At 41.5% G+C, this 7,447-nt stretch overlaps 1 long non-coding RNA gene across 1 annotated transcript; it reads left to right on the top strand.

Annotated features, from left to right (window-relative positions):
* Positions 1 to 584: 584 nt before the first annotated feature.
* Positions 585 to 1,675, top strand: LOC139838368 (uncharacterized). The gene is made up of 2 exons (XR_011754587.1): positions 585 to 672; positions 746 to 1,675. It is a non-coding gene; the product is annotated as an uncharacterized lncRNA (long non-coding RNA).
* Positions 1,676 to 7,447: the final 5,772 nt, after the last annotated feature.

The raw sequence follows: 7,447 nt of genomic DNA, 5'->3' as shown, positions 1-7,447 counted from the left end.
CCACTCGATCTATGTTGTTGAGGCTCCACGGGTATGTTCTAGTACCAATTGAATCTCACTGTGTATCTTTTTTCTTACTGATCCTGTATCTATTGATTGGTACGTAGTCACTCCAATAGCGCTTCCTAGATGTCAGGAAGTTTCTGGTTCTTTCGTTTTTACTCAATCAATCTCGCTAATAGTTTATTCATTTGATTTGAACTCGAACAAACAACGTAGTGCTAGGTCGGGGACTGCAGTCTGTAGGTTATTGTACGTGGCTAATTGTGTGAGCTGATTAAATACATGGAACTTATCTATTTCATGATATAAGCATGATCAAACGGAAATTCGATTAAATCATGAACTAATGCAAAGCTGGATTAGGCCGCCCCAGATTTCTATCACAATTTCCATTTTGGTATGCCAATCTATTCTTGAACTTCAACATGAACATGCATTCATACGTTTTTGAGTACTTATGTCATTCTTGTATAAACCATAGAAAGCGGTCATTGGATGTGATTGAATTCGACCAATTGGAGTTACTGGTAGTTTACTAACCTGCAACTTGTTCTATATTTTAAGGAATGAATATAAGTCTGATGAAGTTTGTTGGCCTTCCAAGTACAACACGCATAAGTTCACAACTACAGTCCATGCGAGCAGTAAAGTGATATATAAATAGCTCAGGTTCTTCAGTACCTTTCATCATTTCTCCATAATTTGTCTCTAGTCAATGCCACTAACCCCTGTTTCATGATAGGATTCAACTAAAATGCATCAAAGCACGTACTGCCCAGAAGTGGATTGGTAAGGTTCCCAAGATACTCCAATGTACTTATTTCTTGAAGCTAATGAAAAATTGAGATTGCTGCATCTTGTAGGTAATTGAGACCAATGTGTAAGGCTTCTGGATATATTAAATAGGCCAGGTTTTTATTTCTTTCATCATTTCTAAGTCAAATTCTCTCCAATTAACGGTATTGTCCCTTATTTCCTGATAGGGGTCAACAAAATGCATCAAAGCTTCAAGTTGTAGTGCCCACAAGTGAATTGATAAGTTAAGTGATCAGGCTTTCTGTATGTATATTTCTTAAAGCTAATAACTAATGTAAATATGTAGTTTTAAACTTAAAATAAATTCTAGCACTGCTAACTACCATTTTTACTATTAGCATGGTACCTGTTCTGCAAAATATTACAAACTGATGTGTTCCATATTTATTCATTATTTGTTTGTTCTTTAACGCAAGTAAGATTGTTTTATGCAGAGTTATAATTATTTCTAACTACCCTGATGCTAAGCAGTACATATTTTGGCCAATGTTGAACAATCATTGATTGTGATACAAATGGTTTTGTACCCACCTTTAATTTGTAAGACTGACTAAATGAATACTCGTATTTGAAGATATATCAGTGATATTTCAAGTGTTTTTTTTGCAGAAAGTACTTTTGCAGAATGTTAATGAATCACACCAGAAGACCACTTGGATAAAATCAAAATCTACGTGATGCACTGAAGACCCATCAGTGTTGATGTACATGGAAAAGTTTAGATAGATTCAAGCTAGTCGGAAGTACATTAGTACATAAGTATTTTTTTTGTTTGTGCCCCTCTTTCTGTATGTATGTACAATTAAGTTGTAAAGGACAAATTTTCTCGATTAATATATTTATTTTATCGATCAAATTTCATCTTTTTTATGTCTCTTGATTTGCAAGTTGTATGTATTTTCTCCATTCATCACTACATAAGGCGATAATATGCTGAATTTTAAAAATTCAAATGATTTTGTTGAATACCACGCCTAAATGCGTCTCAACATTTAGTAGAAACGTCATGGAAGTGCATGTTCATGGTCAGCTCCCAAACCGTCTCTACGGGCATAGACATGCTTTATAAAATGTCTCAGTTTATTTCTAAACACGCTTTCAATACGTCCCTACATATTTTGAGACAGTGCATAAGAAGACGTTTCTGCGATGCTTTCCAAAAGCGGCTCTACAACCACCTAGAGACGAAATAAAGCGTCCTTAGCTCCTAAATTGAGCATCTTTACATGACTTTTATGTTGTAGTGGCATTGGTCAATAGCAACAACACTTTGAGGTTTAAGTAGAAAAGAGAAATACATGTAGTTGTTTCATTGTCTTTCTTTCTTGTTAGCTCATAGCTTATTATTCTGAAGTTAAAATTGTTCGTGCTTACAAGGAAGATGCATGATTGTTTCTATCACATGTATATTTGTTTGTTTCCCTCAACTCTTATGCTTGCTAATTAACCTTGCTAGCCAAAAACCTGTACTGAGAGGGAATGCTTCTCGTGCATCCAAACCTTAGCCCAAACCTATGTCATTTGTGTCCACCATACCTACCTACTACATGGTATTTTCTGCCATTCCAAGTAAATACTTCTCCTCCATGGTATGTGATTGATGGACGGCACCCGAAGGATTCGGTTAGCCATGGCTTGTGTAAGCAAAGGTTGGGGGGAGTGTCATCATCATAATAAAACTAAAATAAAAAGGCGCTCCTTCATGGTATGAGATTGTTGGCAGGCACCCGAGGATTCGGTTAGCCATGGTTTGTGAAAGAAAGGTTGGAAGGAGTGCCACATAAAATGAAAATAATATGGGAGCCGCTCTTTGAAGGTTGTCTGGCAAGGGGGTTAGAGTACCCGCTACCAGTCGTTGACAACAACAAACACCTCTCAAAATGTTACTTTTATTCTCTTTATATGATTGCAAAACTGAAAAAGCTCTAGCACATGATTTAATCCCTGCTTCCCTCTGCGAAGGGCCTGTCTTTTACTTTATGTTGAGTCAGTAAACCTATTTCCCTCCATCTCAAGAAAGCATTTGAGTAGTTGTGATCAAACCATTATATTGTGATTTGCTTCATCATGTCTTTTATTCTTCTTTGTTTAGTACAAGTTTTATCTGAATGAATATAGCTTTGCAAGTTATCAATGATCATGAGGAGACCATTATGATTGAGTATGCAAGTTGTGCCTTATAAACTTTAACATGAGAGCGCTGCTCAATGAGATAAGTATAATCTGCTAATTGTTCTCTGACCAAGAACGAAGTTTGCCATCACCAACTATGATTTCTTATGCACCTTTATTTGTGATTACTTTATACTTGTTTCAAGTTGAGTTATATGAGGAAGTTGTTTACTAGAATGTCTTGTGTGAATGAATATGATGCTTCTTGCCCGTATTTTATTTATCGACTCTTCACTCCATAAACATGTGGTCCTGTTTACCGAATTCAGTTTCGCTTGGGGACAAGCGAAGTCTAAGCTTGGGGGGAGTTGATACGTCCAATTTTCATCACTATTTTGTATCATAATTTGCTGTTATTCATTGATATATTTCATATTTGGACACAATACTTATGTTATTTCATCTATTTTGCATGTTTCATCATTATTGGAGGATCAAGCACCGGAGCCAGGATTCTGCTGGAAAAAGCACCGTCGAGCAACGCAATATTTCGGAAGATCAACTGTGGAAGGAAATTATACCAAAAATCCTATTTTTCAAGATGACGAAGGAAGCCAGAAGGAGGAGCTGAGAAGGCCCAAGGTGGGGCCAGACCACAGGCCGGCGCGGCCCATGGCCTGGCCGCGCCACCTTGTGGTGTGGGGGCCCCACAGCCCCTTTCGCCTCCTTTTCTTCGCGAAACCCTTCGTCCCGAAAACCTAAGCCACAGACAGCCGCCTCTGCGGGGCGGAGAACACCAGAGAGAAAAGAGCTCTCCGGCGGGCAGGAATCCGCCGGGGAAATTCCCTCCCGGAGGGGGAAATCGACGCCATCGTCACCGTCATCGAGCTGGACATCATCTCCATCACCATCATCATCATCTCCACCATCATCACTGCCGTCTCCACCGCTGGACACCGTCACCGCCGTAGCAATTTGGGTTTGATCTTGATTGTTTGATAGGGGAAACTCTCCCGGTATCGATCTCTACTTGTTGTTGATGCTATTGAGTGAAACCATTGAACCAAGTTTATGTTCAGATTGTTATTCATCATCATATCACCTCTGATCATGTTCCATATGATGTCTCGTGAGTAGTTCGTTTAGTTCTTGAGGACATGGGTGAAGTCTAAATGTTAGTAGTGAACTATGGTTGAGTAATATTCAATGGTATGATAGTTAAGTTGTGGTGTTATTCTTCTAGTGGTGTCATGTGAACGTCGACTACATGACACTTCACCATTTATGGGCCTAGGGGAATGCATCTTGTACTCGTTTGCCAATTGCGGGGTTGCCGGAGTGACAGAAACCTAAACCCCCGTTGGTATATCGATGCAGGAGGGATAGCAGGATCTCAGAGTTTAAGGCTGTGGTTAGATTTATTCTTAATTACTTTCTTGTAGTTGCGGATGCTTGCAAGGGGTATAATCATAAGTATGTATTAGTCCTAGGAAGGGCGGTACATTAGCATAGGTTCACCCACACAACACTTATCATAACAATGAAGATTATTTAGCCGTATGTAGCGAAAGCACTAGACTAAAATCCCGTGTGTCCTCGAGAACGTTTGGTCATTATAAGTAAACAAACCGGCTTGTCCTTTGTGCTAAAAAGGATTTGGCCACTCATTTGCAAATTGTTACTCTCGCACTTTACTTACTCGTACTTTATTCAACTGTTACATCAAAACCCCCTGAATACTTGTCTGTGAGCATTTACAGTGAATCCTTCATCGAAACTGCTTGTCAACACCTTCTGCTCCTCGTTGGGATCGACATTCTTACTTATCGAAAATACTACGATACACCCCCGATACAAAGCTTGGGATGCAAGTCATGTAGATATTTTCATCCTATGTGGCATGATCATTATCCTCTCATATGATTTATTTTTTTGGTAGCCAAGTGGCATTTGGTACTAATATCTTGTGAATGCTTTTATACTTGTGGATAGTGCGCCATATCATGTATGATTGGATTTATGTTTTAATATTGGTCAAAAGGTCAAGATTGAGGGTTATTTCTCAATTTTGGATAGTTAGTGTTTGATTTCACCAAGGCATGATCATATGAGTTTCAAAATACTCATAGTTAGTTTTATTCAAATAGTTTAAACTATAATTCGTAATATAAACGGATTTAGTTTTATGATATTCCATATATTTAATAAGTTATGATTTAAATAAGAATGTGTGGCTTTTATGCACTTTAGACCCTGTGGTCTACCTTATTTGGTAATGAGTTTAAAATTGAATTAAATTACACACAAAGGTAGTTGCTAACTTTTAAGTGTTAATAAGTTAGGGTTTGATTCTTAAAGAATGTGTTGTTGTAAGGAATACCATGTTATGATCCTTTATAGGATTTGGTATTTGATCCTCACTTACAGTGTTGTGTAATAGTTCTAATTCCATTTGATCCCACCTATGGATCAGATCATGTCTACCCAAAGCAAGGGTTAAGCAAAGGTCACATTGATGTTTATAGCGCTTAACTTGATGAGCTACTTCAATTCCATCAAGTCAAGTGAAACTTCAGTTACTGTGACAAGTTTTATTTGAAGGCGCGGAAATTCCCCGGATTTTCTATGCATGAATGCAATGCATACTATGGTGTTCTCTCATTTTATAGCCTCTAAACCTGGGATATTACAGGTCCGGTACGACCGGCCTGGGCGCCGGTCCAACCGGCATGGGGCCCGGTCTGACCAGCCGGGACGCCGGTCCAACCGGCCTGGAGCCCGGTCTGCCGGCCTGGGCGCAGGGTGACTGGGCGGAAGCCCCTGGATAGCGGCCCGGTAGGCACCGGTTCTAGGCCAGGTTTGGTCCAGTCCGACCCGGTCTGGAAGCTGGTCCGGCCGGTTGTAGCGCCGGGTAATCCGGTCAGGTGGCCGGTCTGCCGGCCGTGGCGCCAGCCCGTCCGGTGCTGAGGCCGGCCGGCCGGGTCGTGGTGCCGGCCGCCTGACGGATCTGACTGACGGCGGCACGATACGCGCCATGGCGTGGACAACGCGCAGATCGGAGTCGATGGCGGCGTTGTCGATGTAGTCCCGGTCGATGGCGACGAAGACGGGCATGCGATGGAGACCGCGCGAGCAAGAACAGCCTGCTGCGATGCACGTAGGGACGCCCCGTGTGCGACGCGTGCGGCTGTGTCGTGCGGTTGATGGCCGGTGCAGGTCAATGCCGTTGTCGGAGTAGAGGCGCAAGAGGACGACGGCGATGGGCGACTCAATCCGATCTATGATCGGTAAACCAAAAAGGAAATACGCCGGTCGAGCGACCGGCGACGCAAAAGGAAAACCAATCTACGGATTGAAAAAAAAAACTCGAGGGCAGCGGATCAATAGATCGGCGGACGAACCCTCATACGGGTTGCGCGGCCACCGGAGTAGGCCATGGAGATTGACCTCCCCGGGGGCGGCGCGGGCGGAAGCGCGGGCGGCGGCTAAGTCAAGATCAGCGCCGCTCTGATACCATGTAGAAGAATAGAGAAATATGCAGAATATAATGGATGTTGTATTGAGCCTAATGGGCGAGTATATATATAGACGTACAGGGATCAACTTGGAGTGCAAGACAAGACACAAGATCTATCTCTATCCTAGACTATCTAAACCGTACGTATACTCTAACACTCCAGATTTTATTGTAAACATTTTGGACGTGCCGGTGATTATTAAAGATGCAGCCTCTTTATCTCAAAAAAAAAAAGATGAGACCCGGAAGGCAATTTTTTCGGTTCAAACGATATATCTTATGAAATGCGAATCTCTGGAGACAGCACGGTTATAAATATTGCGTCACGCTGCTCATGCCATGGACGGTCTGTGGTCAGGTAATTGTACGTACGCTCACAATCATCATCGAATAGGTACTGTTGCAGATTCAAATCCGAATATACGAGACCACATATTCAAAGACGAAGGACATCTTAGAAATTTGGTTGCAATTTTCCTTTTTGTGAAGGTGATTTGTACTATTCGATGTTTCTCTTAATGGTAAGTTTTTTTTGCGTATAAAAAGAATAGGTACAATACTAACACGAATAAACGCATAGTTAGCAAAGTAAAAAAAAAACGTTTACGATGTTAGGTAAAAACAGATAATTAGGTATAGGTAAACTCACACATCCAAACATTTATAATCCTCCTTGATAAACCGTATGTAACAGGTCAACGCGACCACATACACGCACGCGCGCGCGTTAATTAATCATCATCTAGATACATAACTACAATGCATGACTTGACCTGAGTACCCTGACCACACGCACAATCCGGTGCCTACGTACATTCCTGACCATGTCGCTCTCCGTTGTGCTGTAGATGTAAAAAATAACGTGTCTGCACGCCACCTCAAGCAGTTTTCTTGCGACAAAGAAAAACCGGCAAGTCAACTTGACAGTCCGTGACATTCGCAAAAAGGAAGAGTTGGCAGTCGGTCTCTGGTAATGGTATCTAGTCTACACGTGCCGCA

Source organism: Lolium perenne, chromosome 3 (genome assembly GCF_019359855.2).
Source record: "Lolium perenne isolate Kyuss_39 chromosome 3, Kyuss_2.0, whole genome shotgun sequence".
In the NCBI taxonomy this organism is placed as follows: domain Eukaryota; kingdom Viridiplantae; phylum Streptophyta; class Magnoliopsida; order Poales; family Poaceae; genus Lolium; species Lolium perenne.
The sequence above is the reverse complement of the archived record's forward strand: the minus strand, read 5'-3'. Positions and strand labels throughout refer to the sequence as shown.